We start from the raw sequence: 12,029 nt of genomic DNA, 5'->3' as shown, positions 1-12,029 counted from the left end.
CAATTTTTGAGAGAGTGTTAGCAAATGAGGCAAGGGATGCAGAGAAGTATGGGAGGTTAAAAAACACACATTGAGATTTGATTTTCTAGTGAGCTCTTGATTTTCACAATAAAATGGACTCCATATTATTGATCTGTTTACCCTTTATAAAAATCAAAAAAAAATGGTATTGCTTATAGTAAATGTGCTAACAGTGGACTTTTCCATCTGCAGGTTATACTGAATGACCAGCAGTGGCAGTGTTTCACAACAGAGTTTCTCTGAATTGCCGAGACTGAAGAAAGAAAAAAAAGGCAGTCTTCCGGCATACGGCATAATTTTACCAATTTATATGGTAAGTAAAACTCACAATCATTCCTTCAGGTCTTACAAAGACTTTCACAGCATCAGAATGTCCTCCCTACCTTACAGTGGGAGCCTGAGCCTGAATGATATTTCTATCAAGATAGAACTAATATGGATCACTGTGGTTTGGTGTTGATCATAAAAGACTGACCATGCTCCCTCCTACTTGCCGTGTAGTCATGAATACAGATAGTAACCTACTGCATAACCTCCTGATATTTCATACTCCTGTGTGGTCATCTTCCACTGGGACAATTGGTCCAGAGCTGCTCTGACATCATAAAGCTAAAGCTAGATGTTGTCTGACAGGAAGGCCACTCTGTTGCCTAGCAAGCTGACATCATAAAGCTAAGGCAAGATGTTGTCTGACATGAGGGCCACTCTGTTGCCTAACAAGCAGTAGGATACATTTAGCTTGGTAATGAAATGAATAGCAGGGTAAACAGGATGTCCAACTGAAAACCAAGATGGTAAGGTGAAAGAAATTAGACATTTTTAGAGACTTCTAAATTTGTATGAACGGAAGTTTGAGCATAAGAGTCTCAACCTCACCATTGCTGAACTGGTAGGAATTGTCTAAAATGAAGATGGTAATTATGATATTCATAGTCTTTATTATTCCCATTAACTGTAGCATAACCCTTCATCTCTACACTTCTGAGTTGGCTTAATTGCTACTGGTGTACCATATCCTAAAACGAAGAAAGTTAGAAGCGTTCGCTGCCACTTGGCTGGCAAAAAGATCTTTTTATCTATGCCCTAATGTACGTGCTACAATTTTTGAGAGAGTGTTAGCAAATGAGGCAAGGGATGCAGAGAAGTATGGGAGGTTAAAAAACACACATTGAGATTTGATTTTATAGTGAGCTCTTGATTTTCACAATAAAATGGACTCCATATTATTGATCTGTTTACCCTTTATAAAAATCAAAAAAAAATTGTATTGCTTATAGTAAATGTGCTAACAGTGGACTTTTCCATCTGCAGGTTATACTGAATGACCAGCAGTGGCAGTGTTTCACAACAGAGTTTCTCTGAATTGCCGAGACTGAAGAAAGAAAAAAAAGGCAGTCTTCCGGCATACGGCATAATTTTACCAATTTATATGGTAAGTAAAACTCACAATCATTCCTTCAGGTCTTACAAAGACTTTCACAGCATCAGAATGTCCTCCCTACCTTACAGTGGGAGCCTGAGCCTGAATGATATTTCTATCAAGATAGAACTAATATGGATCACATTGGTTTGGTGTTGATCATAAAAGACTGACCATGCTCCCTCCTACTTGCCGTGTAGTCATGAATACAGATAGTAACCTACTGCATAACCTCCTGATATTTCATACTCCTGTGTGGTCATCTTCCACTGGGACAATTGGTCCAGAGCTGCTCTGACATCATAAAGCTAAAGCTAGATGTTGTCTGACATGAGGGCCACTCTGTTGCCTAGCAAGCTGACATCATAAAGCTAAGGCAAGATGTTGTCTGACATGAGGGCCACTCTGTTGCCTAACAAGCAGTAGGATACATTTAGCTTGGTAATGAAATGAATAGCAGGGTAAACAGGATGTCCAACTGAAAACCAAGATGGTAAGATGAAAGAAATTAGACATTTTTTGAGACTTCTAAATTTGTATGAACGGAAGTTTGAGCATAAGAGTCTCAACTTCACCATTGCTGAACTGGTAGGAATTGTCTAAAATGAAGATGGTAATTATGATATTCATAGTCTTTATTATTCCCATTAACTGTAGCATAACCCTTCATCTCTACACTTCTGAGTTGGCTTAATTGCTACTAGTGTACCATATCCTAAAACGAAGAAAGTTAGAAGGGTTCGCTGCCACTTGGCTGGCAAAAAGATCTTTTTATCTATGCCCTAATGTACGTGCTACAATTGTTGAGAGAGTGTTAGCAAATGAGGCAAGGGATGCAGAGAAGTATGGGAGGTTAAAAACACACATTGAGATTTGATTTTCTAGTGAGCTCTTGATTTTCACAATAAAATGGACTCCATATTATTGATCTGTTTACCCTTTATAAAAATCAAAAAAAAATTGTATTGCTTATAGTAAATGTGCTAACAGTGGACTTTTCCATCTGCAGGTTATACTGAATGACCAGCAGTGGCAGTGTTTCACAACAGAGTTTCTCTGAATTGCCGAGACAGAAGAAAGAAAAAAAAAAGGCAGTCTTCCGGCATACAACATCATTTTACCAATTTATATGGTAAGTAAAACTCACAATCATTCCTTAAGGTCTTACAAAGACTTTCACAGCATCAGAATGTCCTCCCTACCTTACAGTGGGAGCCTGAGCTTGAATGATATTTCTATCAAGATAGAACTAATATGGATCACTTTGGTTTGGTGTTGATCATAAAAGACTGACCATGCTCCCTCCTACTTGCCGTGTAGTCATGAATACAGATAGTAACCTACTGCATAAGCTCCTGATATTTCATACTCCTGTGTGGTCATCTTCCACTGGGACAATTGGTCCAGAGCTGCTCTGACATCATAAAGCTAAAGCTAGATGTTGTCTGACAGGAAGGCCACTCTGTTGCCTAGCAAGCTGACATCATAAAGCTAAGGCAAGATGTTGTCTGACATGAGGGCCACTCTGTTGCCTAACAAGCAGTAGGATACATTTAGCTTGGTAATGAAATGAATAGCAGGGTAAACAGGATGTCCAACTGAAAACCAAGATGGTAAGATGAAAGAAATTAGACATTTTTTGAGACTTCTAAATTTGTATGAACGGAAGTTGGAGCATAAGAGTCTCAACTTCACCATTGCTGAACTGGAAGGAATTGTCTAAAATGAAGATGGTAATTATGATATTCATAGTCTTTATTATTACCATTAACTGTAGCATAACCCTTCATCTCTACACTTCTGAGTTGGCTTAATTGCCACTGGTGTACCATATCCTAAAACGAAGAAAGTTAGAAGCGTTCGCTGCCACTTGGCTGGCAAAAAGATCTTTTTATCTATGCCCTAATGTACGTGCTACAATTGTTGAGAGAGTGTTAGCAAATGAGGCAAGGGATGCAGAGAAGTATGGGAGGTTAAAAACACACATTGAGATTTGATTTTCTAGTGAGCTCTTGATTTTCAAAATAAAATGGACTCCATATTATTGATCTGTTTACCCTTTATAAAATCAAAAAAAAATTGTATTGCTTATAGTAAATGTGCTAACAGTGGACTTTTCCATCTGCAGGTTATACTGAATGACCAGCAGTGGCAGTGTTTCACAACAGAGTTTCTCTGAATTGCCGAGACTGAAGAAAGAAAAAAAAAGGCAGTCTTCCGGCATACGGCATCATTTTACCAATTTATATGGTAAGTAAAACTCACAATCATTCCTTCAGGTCTTACAAAGACTTTCACAGCATCAGAATGTCCTCCCTACCTTACAGTGGGAGCCTGAGCCTGAATGATATTTCTATCAAGATAGAACTAATATGGATCACTTTGGTTTGGTGTTGATCATAAGACTGACCATGCTCCCTCCTACTTGCCGTGTAGTCATGAATACAGATAGTAACCTACTGCATAACCTCCTGATATTTCATACTCCTGTGTGGTCATCTTCCACTGGGACAATTGGTCCAGAGCTGCTCTGACATCATAAAGCTAAAGCTAGATGTTGTCTGACAGGAAGGCCACTCTGTTGCCTAGCAAGCTGACATCATAAAGCTAAGGCAAGATGTTGTCTGACATGAGGGCCACTCTGTTGCCTAACAAGCAGTAGGATACATTTAGCTTGGTAATGAAATGAATAGCAGGGTAAACAGGATGTCCAACTGAAAACCAAGATGGTAAGATGAAAGAAATTAGACATTTTTAGAGACTTCTAAATTTGTATGAACGGAAGTTGGAGCATAAGAGTCAACTTCACCATTGCTGAACTGGAAGGAATTGTCTAAAATGAAGATGGTAATTATGATATTCATAGTCTTTATTATTCCCATTAACTGTAGCATAACCCTTCATCTCTACACTTCTGAGTTGGCTTAATTGCTACTGGTGTACCATATCCTAAAACGAAGAAAGTTAGAAGGGTTCGCTGCCACTTGGCTGGCAAAAAGATCTTTTTATCTATGCCCTAATGTACGTGCTACAATTTTTGAGAGAGTGTTAGCAAATGAGGCAAGGGATGCAGAGAAGTATGGGAGGTTAAAAAACACACATTGAGATTTGATTTTCTAGTGAGCTCTTGATTTTCACAATAAAATGGACTCCATATTATTGATCTGTTTACCCTTTATAAAAATCAAAAAAAAATTGTATTGCTTATAGTAAATGTGCTAACAGTGGACTTTTCCATCTGCAGGTTATACTGAATGACCAGCAGTGGCAGTGTTTCACAACAGAGTTTCTCTGAATTGCCGAGACTGAAGAAAGAAAAAAAAAGGCAGTCTTCCGGCATACAACATCATTTTACCAATTTATATGGTAAGTAAAACTCACAATCATTCCTTAAGGTCTTACAAAGACTTTCACAGCATCAGAATGTCCTCCCTACCTTACAGTGGGAGCCTGAATGATATTTCTATCAAGATAGAACTAATATGGATCACATTGGTTTGGTGTTGATCATAAAAGACTGACCATGCTCCCTCCTACTTGCCTTGTAGTCATGAATACAGATAGTAACCTACTGCATAACCTCCTGATATTTCATACTCCTGTGTGGTCATCTTCCACTGGGACAATTGGTCCAGAGCTGCTCTGACATCATAAAGCTAAAGCTAGATGTTGTCTGACAGGAAGGCCACTCTGTTGCCTAGCAAGCTGACTTCATAAAGCTAAGGCAAGATGTTGTCTGACATGAGGGCCACTCTGTTGCCTAACAAGCAGTAGGATACATTTAGCTTGGTAATGAAATGAATAGCAGGGTAAACAAGATGTCCAACTGAAAACCAAGATGGTAAGGTGAAAGAAATTAGACATTTTTAGAGACTTCTAAATTTGTATGAACGGAAGTTTGAGCATAAGAGTCTCAACTTCACCATTGCTGAACTGGTAGGAATTGTCTGAAATGAAGATGGTAATTATGATATTCATAGTCTTTATTATTCCCATTAACTGTAGCATAACCCTTCATCTCTACACTTCTGAGTTGGTTTAATTGCTACTGGTGTACCATATCCTAAAACGAAGAAAGTTAGAAGCGTTCGCTGCCACTTGGCTTGCAAAAAGATCTTTTTATCTATGCCCTAATGTACGTGCTACAATTTTTGAGAGAGTGTTAGCAAATGAGGCAAGGGATGCAGAGAAGTATGGGAGGTTAAAAAACACACATTGAGATTTGATTTTCTAGTGAGCTCTTGATTTTCACAATAAAATGGACTCCATATTATTGATCTGTTTACCCTTTATAAAAATCAAAAAAAAATGGTATTGCTTATAGTAAATGTGCTAACAGTGGACTTTTCCATCTGCAGGTTATACTGAATGACCAGCAGTGGCAGTGTTTCACAACAGAGTTTCTCTGAATTGCCGAGACAGAAGAAAGAAAAAAAAAAGGCAGTCTTCCGGCATACAACATCATTTTACCAATTTATATGGTAAGTAAAACTCACAATCATTCCTTAAGGTCTTACAAAGACTTTCACAGCATCAGAATGTCCTCCCTACCTTACAGTGGGAGCCTGAGCCTGAATGATATTTCTATCAAGATAGAACTAATATGGATCACATTGGTTTGGTGTTGATCATAAAAGACTGACCATGCTCCCTCCTACTTGCCGTGTAGTCATGAATACAGATAGTAACCTACTGCATAAGCTCCTGATATTTCATACTCCTGTGTGGTCATCTTCCACTGGGACAATTGGTCCAGAGCTGCTCTGACATCATAAAGCTAAAGCTAGATGTTGTCTGACAGGAAGGCCACTCTGTTGCCTAGCAAGCTGACATCATAAAGCTAAGGCAAGATGTTGTCTGACATGAGGGCCACTCTGTTGCCTAACAAGCAGTAGGATACATTTAGCTTGGTAATGAAATGAATAGCAGGGTAAACAGGATGTCCAACTGAAAACCAAGATGGTAAGATGAAAGAAATTAGACATTTTTTGAGACTTCTAAATTTGTATGAACGGAAGTTGGAGCATAAGAGTCTCAACTTCACCATTGCTGAACTGGAAGGAATTGTCTAAAATGAAGATGGTAATTATGATATTCATAGTCTTTATTATTCCCATTAACTGTAGCATAACCCTTCATCTCTACACTTCTGAGTTGGCTTAATTGCTACTGGTGTACCATATCCTAAAACGAAGAAAGTTAGAAGCGTTCGCTGCCACTTGGCTGGCAAAAAGATCTTTTTATCTATGCCCTAATGTACGTGCTACAATTGTTGAGAGAGTGTTAGCAAATGAGGCAAGGGATGCAGAGAAGTATGGGAGGTTAAAAACACACATTGAGATTTGATTTTCTAGTGAGCTCTTGATTTTCAAAATAAAATGGACTCCATATTATTGATCTGTTTACCCTTTATAAAAATCAAAAAAAAATTGTATTGCTTATAGTAAATGTGCTAACAGTGGACTTTTCCATCTGCAGGTTATACTGAATGACCAGCAGTGGCAGTGTTTCACAACAGAGTTTCTCTGAATTGCCGAGACTGAAGAAAGAAAAAAAAAGGCAGTCTTCCGGCATACGGCATCATTTTACCAATTTATATGGTAAGTAAAACTCACAATCATTCCTTCAGGTCTTACAAAGACTTTCACAGCATCAGAATGTCCTCCCTACCTTACAGTGGGAGCCTGAGCCTGAATGATATTTCTATCAAGATAGAACTAATATGGATCACTTTGGTTTGGTGTTGATCATAAAAGACTGACCATGCTCCCTCCTACTTGCCGTGTAGTCATGAATACAGATAGTAACCTACTGCATAACCTCCTGATATTTCATACTCCTGTGTGGTCATCTTCCACTGGGACAATTGGTCCAGAGCTGCTCTGACATCATAAAGCTAAAGCTAGATGTTGTCTGACTGGAAGGCCACTCTGTTGCCTAGCAAGCTGACATCATAAAGCTAAGGCAAGATGTTGTCTGACATGAGGGCCACTCTGTTGCCTAACAAGCAGTAGGATACATTTAGCTTGGTAATGAAATGAATAGCAGGGTAAACAGGATGTCCAACTGAAAACCAAGATGGTAAGATGAAAGAAATTAGACATTTTTAGAGACTTCTAAATTTGTATGAACGGAAGTTGGAGCATAAGAGTCTCAACTTCACCATTGCTGAACTGGTAGGAATTGTCTAAAATGAAGATGGTAATTGTGATATTCATAGTCTTTATTATTCCCATTAACTGTAGCATAACCCTTCATCTCTACACTTCTGAGTTGGCTTAATTGCTACTGGTGTACCATATCCTAAAACGAAGAAAGTTAGAAGGGTTCGCTGCCACTTGGCTGGCAAAAAGATCTTTTTATCTATGCCCTAATGTACGTGCTACAATTTTTGAGAGAGTGTTAGCAAATGAGGCAAGGGATGCAGAGAAGTATGGGAGGTTAAAAAACACACATTGAGATTTGATTTTCTAGTGAGCTCTTGATTTTCACAATAAAATGGACTCCATATTATTGATCTGTTTACCCTTTATAAAAATCAAAAAAAAATTGTATTGCTTATAGTAAATGTGCTAACAGTGGACTTTTCCATCTGCAGGTTATACTGAATGACCAGCAGTGGCAGTGTTTCACAACAGAGTTTCTCTGAATTGCCGAGACTGAAGAAAGAAAAAAAAAGGCAGTCTTCCGGCATACAACATCATTTTACCAATTTATATGGTAAGTAAAACTCACAATCATTCCTTAAGGTCTTACAAAGACTTTCACAGCATCAGAATGTCCTCCCTACCTTACAGTGGGAGCCTGAATGATATTTCTATCAAGATAGAACTAATATGGATCACATTGGTTTGGTGTTGATCATAAAAGACTGACCATGCTCCCTCCTACTTGCCTTGTAGTCATGAATACAGATAGTAACCTACTGCATAACCTCCTGATATTTCATACTCCTGTGTGGTCATCTTCCACTGGGACAATTGGTCCAGAGCTGCTCTGACATCATAAAGCTAAAGCTAGATGTTGTCTGACAGGAAGGCCACTCTGTTGCCTAGCAAGCTGACTTCATAAAGCTAAGGCAAGATGTTGTCTGACATGAGGGCCACTCTGTTGCCTAACAAGCAGTAGGATACATTTAGCTTGGTAATGAAATGAATAGCAGGGTAAACAGGATGTCCAACTGAAAACCAAGATGGTAAGGTGAAAGAAATTAGACATTTTTAGAGACTTCTAAATTTGTATGAACGTAAGTTTGAGCATAAGAGTCTCAACTTCACCATTGCTGAACTGGTAGGAATTGTCTGAAATGAAGATGGTAATTATGATATTCATAGTCTTTATTATTCCCATTAACTGTAGCATAACCCTTCATCTCTACACTTCTGAGTTGGCTTAATTGCTACTGGTGTACCATATCCTAAAACGAAGAAAGTTAGAAGCGTTCGCTGCCACTTGGCTTGCAAAAAGATCTTTTTATCTATGCCCTAATGTACGTGCTACAATTTTTGAGAGAGTGTTAGCAAATGAGGCAAGGGATGCAGAGAAGTATGGGAGGTTAAAAAACACACATTGAGATTTGATTTTCTAGTGAGCTCTTGATTTTCACAATAAAATGGACTCCATATTATTGATCTGTTTACCCTTTATAAAAATCAAAAAAAAATTGTATTGCTTATAGTAAATGTGCTAACAGTGGACTTTTCCATCTGCAGGTTATACTGAATGACCAGCAGTGGCAGTGTTTCACAACAGAGTTTCTCTGAATTGCCGAGACAGAAGAAAGAAAAAAAAAAGGCAGTCTTCCGGCATACAACATCATTTTACCAATTTATATGGTAAGTAAAACTCACAATCATTCCTTAAGGTCTTACAAAGACTTTCACAGCATCAGAATGTCCTCCCTACCTTACAGTGGGAGCCTGAGCCTGAATGATATTTCTATCAAGATAGAACTAATATGGATCACATTGGTTTGGTGTTGATCATAAAAGACTGACCATGCTCCCTCCTACTTGCCTTGTAGTCACGAATACAGATAGTAACCTACTGCATAACCTCCTGATATTTCATACTCCTGTGTGGTCATCTTCCACTGGGACAATTGGTCCAGAGCTGCTCTGACATCATAAAGCTAAAGCTAGATGTTGTCTGACAGGAAGGCCACTCTGTTGCCTAGCAAGCTGACATCATAAAGCTAAGGCAAGATGTTGTCTGACATGAGGGCCACTCTGTTGCCTAACAAGCAGTAGGATACATTTAGCTTGGTAATGAAATGAATAGCAGGGTAAACAGGATGTCCAACTGAAAACCAAGATGGTAAGATGAAAGAAATTAGACATTTTTTGAGACTTCTAAATTTGTATGAACGGAAGTTTGAGCAGAAGAGTCTCAACTTCACCATTGCTGAACTGGAAGGAATTGTCTAAAATGAAGATGGTAATTATGATATTCATAGTCTTTATTATTCCCATTAACTGTAGCATAACCCTTCATCTCTACACTTCTGAGTTGGCTTAATTGCTACTGGTGTACCATATCCTAAAACGAAGAAAGTTAGAAGCGTTCGCTGCCACTTGGCTGGCAAAAAGATCTTTTTATCTATGCCCTAATGTACGTGCTACAATTGTTGAGAGAGTGTTAGCAAATGAGGCAAGGGATGCAGAGAAGTATGGGAGGTTAAAAACACACATTGAGATTTGATTTTCTAGTGAGCTCTTGATTTTCACAATAAAATGGACTCCATATTATTGATCTGTTTACCCTTTATAAAAATCAAAAAAAAATTGTATTGCTTATAGTAAATGTGCTAACAGTGGACTTTTCCATCTGCAGGTTATACTGAATGACCAGCAGTGGCAGTGTTTCACAACAGAGTTTCTCTGAATTGCCGAGACTGAAGAAAGAAAAAAAAAGGCAGTCTTCCGGCATACGGCATCATTTTACCAATTTATATGGTAAGTAAAACTCACAATCATTCCTTCAGGTCTTACAAAGACTTTCACAGCATCAGAATGTCCTCCCTACCTTACAGTGGGAGCCTGAGCCTGAATGATATTTCTATCAAGATAGAACTAATATGGATCACTTTGGTTTGGTGTTGATCATAAAAGACTGACCATGCTCCCTCCTACTTGCCGTGTAGTCATGAATACAGATAGTAACCTACTGCATAAGCTCCTGATATTTCATACTCCTGTGTGGTCATCTTCCACTGGGACAATTGGTCCAGAGCTGCTCTGACATCATAAAGCTAAAGCTAGATGTTGTCTGACAGGAAGGCCACTCTGTTGCCTAGCAAGCTGACTTCATAAAGCTAAGGCAAGATGTTGTCTGACATGAGGGCCACTCTGTTGCCTAACAAGCAGTAGGATACATTTAGCTTGGTAATGAAATGAATAGCAGGGTAAACAGGATGTCCAACTGAAAACCAAGATGGTAAGATGAAAGAAATTAGACATTTTTTGAGACTTCTAAATTTGTATGAACGGAAGTTGGAGCATAAGAGTCTCAACTTCACCATTGCTGAACTGGAAGGAATTGTCTAAAATGAAGATGGTAATTATGATATTCATAGTCTTTATTATTCCCATTAACTGTAGCATAACCCTTCATCTCTACACTTCTGAGTTGGCTTAATTGCTACTGGTGTACCATATCCTAAAACGAAGAAAGTTAGAAGCGTTCGCTGCCACTTGGCTGGCAAAAAGATCTTTTTATCTATGCCCTAATGTACGTGCTACAATTGTTGAGAGAGTGTTAGCAAATGAGGCAAGGGATGCAGAGAAGTATGGGAGGTTAAAAACACACATTGAGATTTGATTTTCTAGTGAGCTCTTGATTTTCAAAATAAAATGGACTCCATATTATTGATCTGTTTACCCTTTATAAAAATCAAAAAAAAATTGTATTGCTTATAGTAAATGTGCTAACAGTGGACTTTTCCATCTGCAGGTTATACTGAATGACCAGCAGTGGCAGTGTTTCACAACAGAGTTTCTCTGAATTGCCGAGACTGAAGAAAGAAAAAAAAAGGCAGTCTTCCGGCATACGGCATCATTTTACCAATTTATATGGTAAGTAAAACTCACAATCATTCCTTCAGGTCTTACAAAGACTTTCACAGCATCAGAATGTCCTCCCTACCTTACAGTGGGAGCCTGAGCCTGAATGATATTTCTATCAAGATAGAACTAATATGGATCACATTGGTTTGGTGTTGATCATAAAAGACTGACCATGCTCCCTCCTACTTGCCTTGTAGTCATGAATACAGATAGTAACCTACTGCATAACCTCCTGATATTTCATACTCCTGTGTGGTCATCTTCCACTGGGACAATTGGTCCAGAGCTGCTCTGACATCATAAAGCTAAAGCTAGATGTTGTCTGACAGGAAGGCCACTCTGTTGCCTAGCAAGCTGACATCATAAAGCTAAGGCAAGATGTTGTCTGACATGAGGGCCACTCTGTTGCCTAACAAGCAGTAGGATACATTTAGCTTGGTAATGAAATGAATAGCAGGGTAAACAGGATGTCCAACTGAAAACCAAGATGGTAAGGTGAAAGAAATTAGACATTTTTAGAGACT

The sequence above is a fragment of the Triturus cristatus genome, chromosome 11, assembly GCF_964204655.1.
Source record: "Triturus cristatus chromosome 11, aTriCri1.1, whole genome shotgun sequence".
NCBI lineage: Eukaryota > Metazoa > Chordata > Amphibia > Caudata > Salamandridae > Triturus > Triturus cristatus.
Note: the sequence above shows the minus strand (reverse complement) of the source record.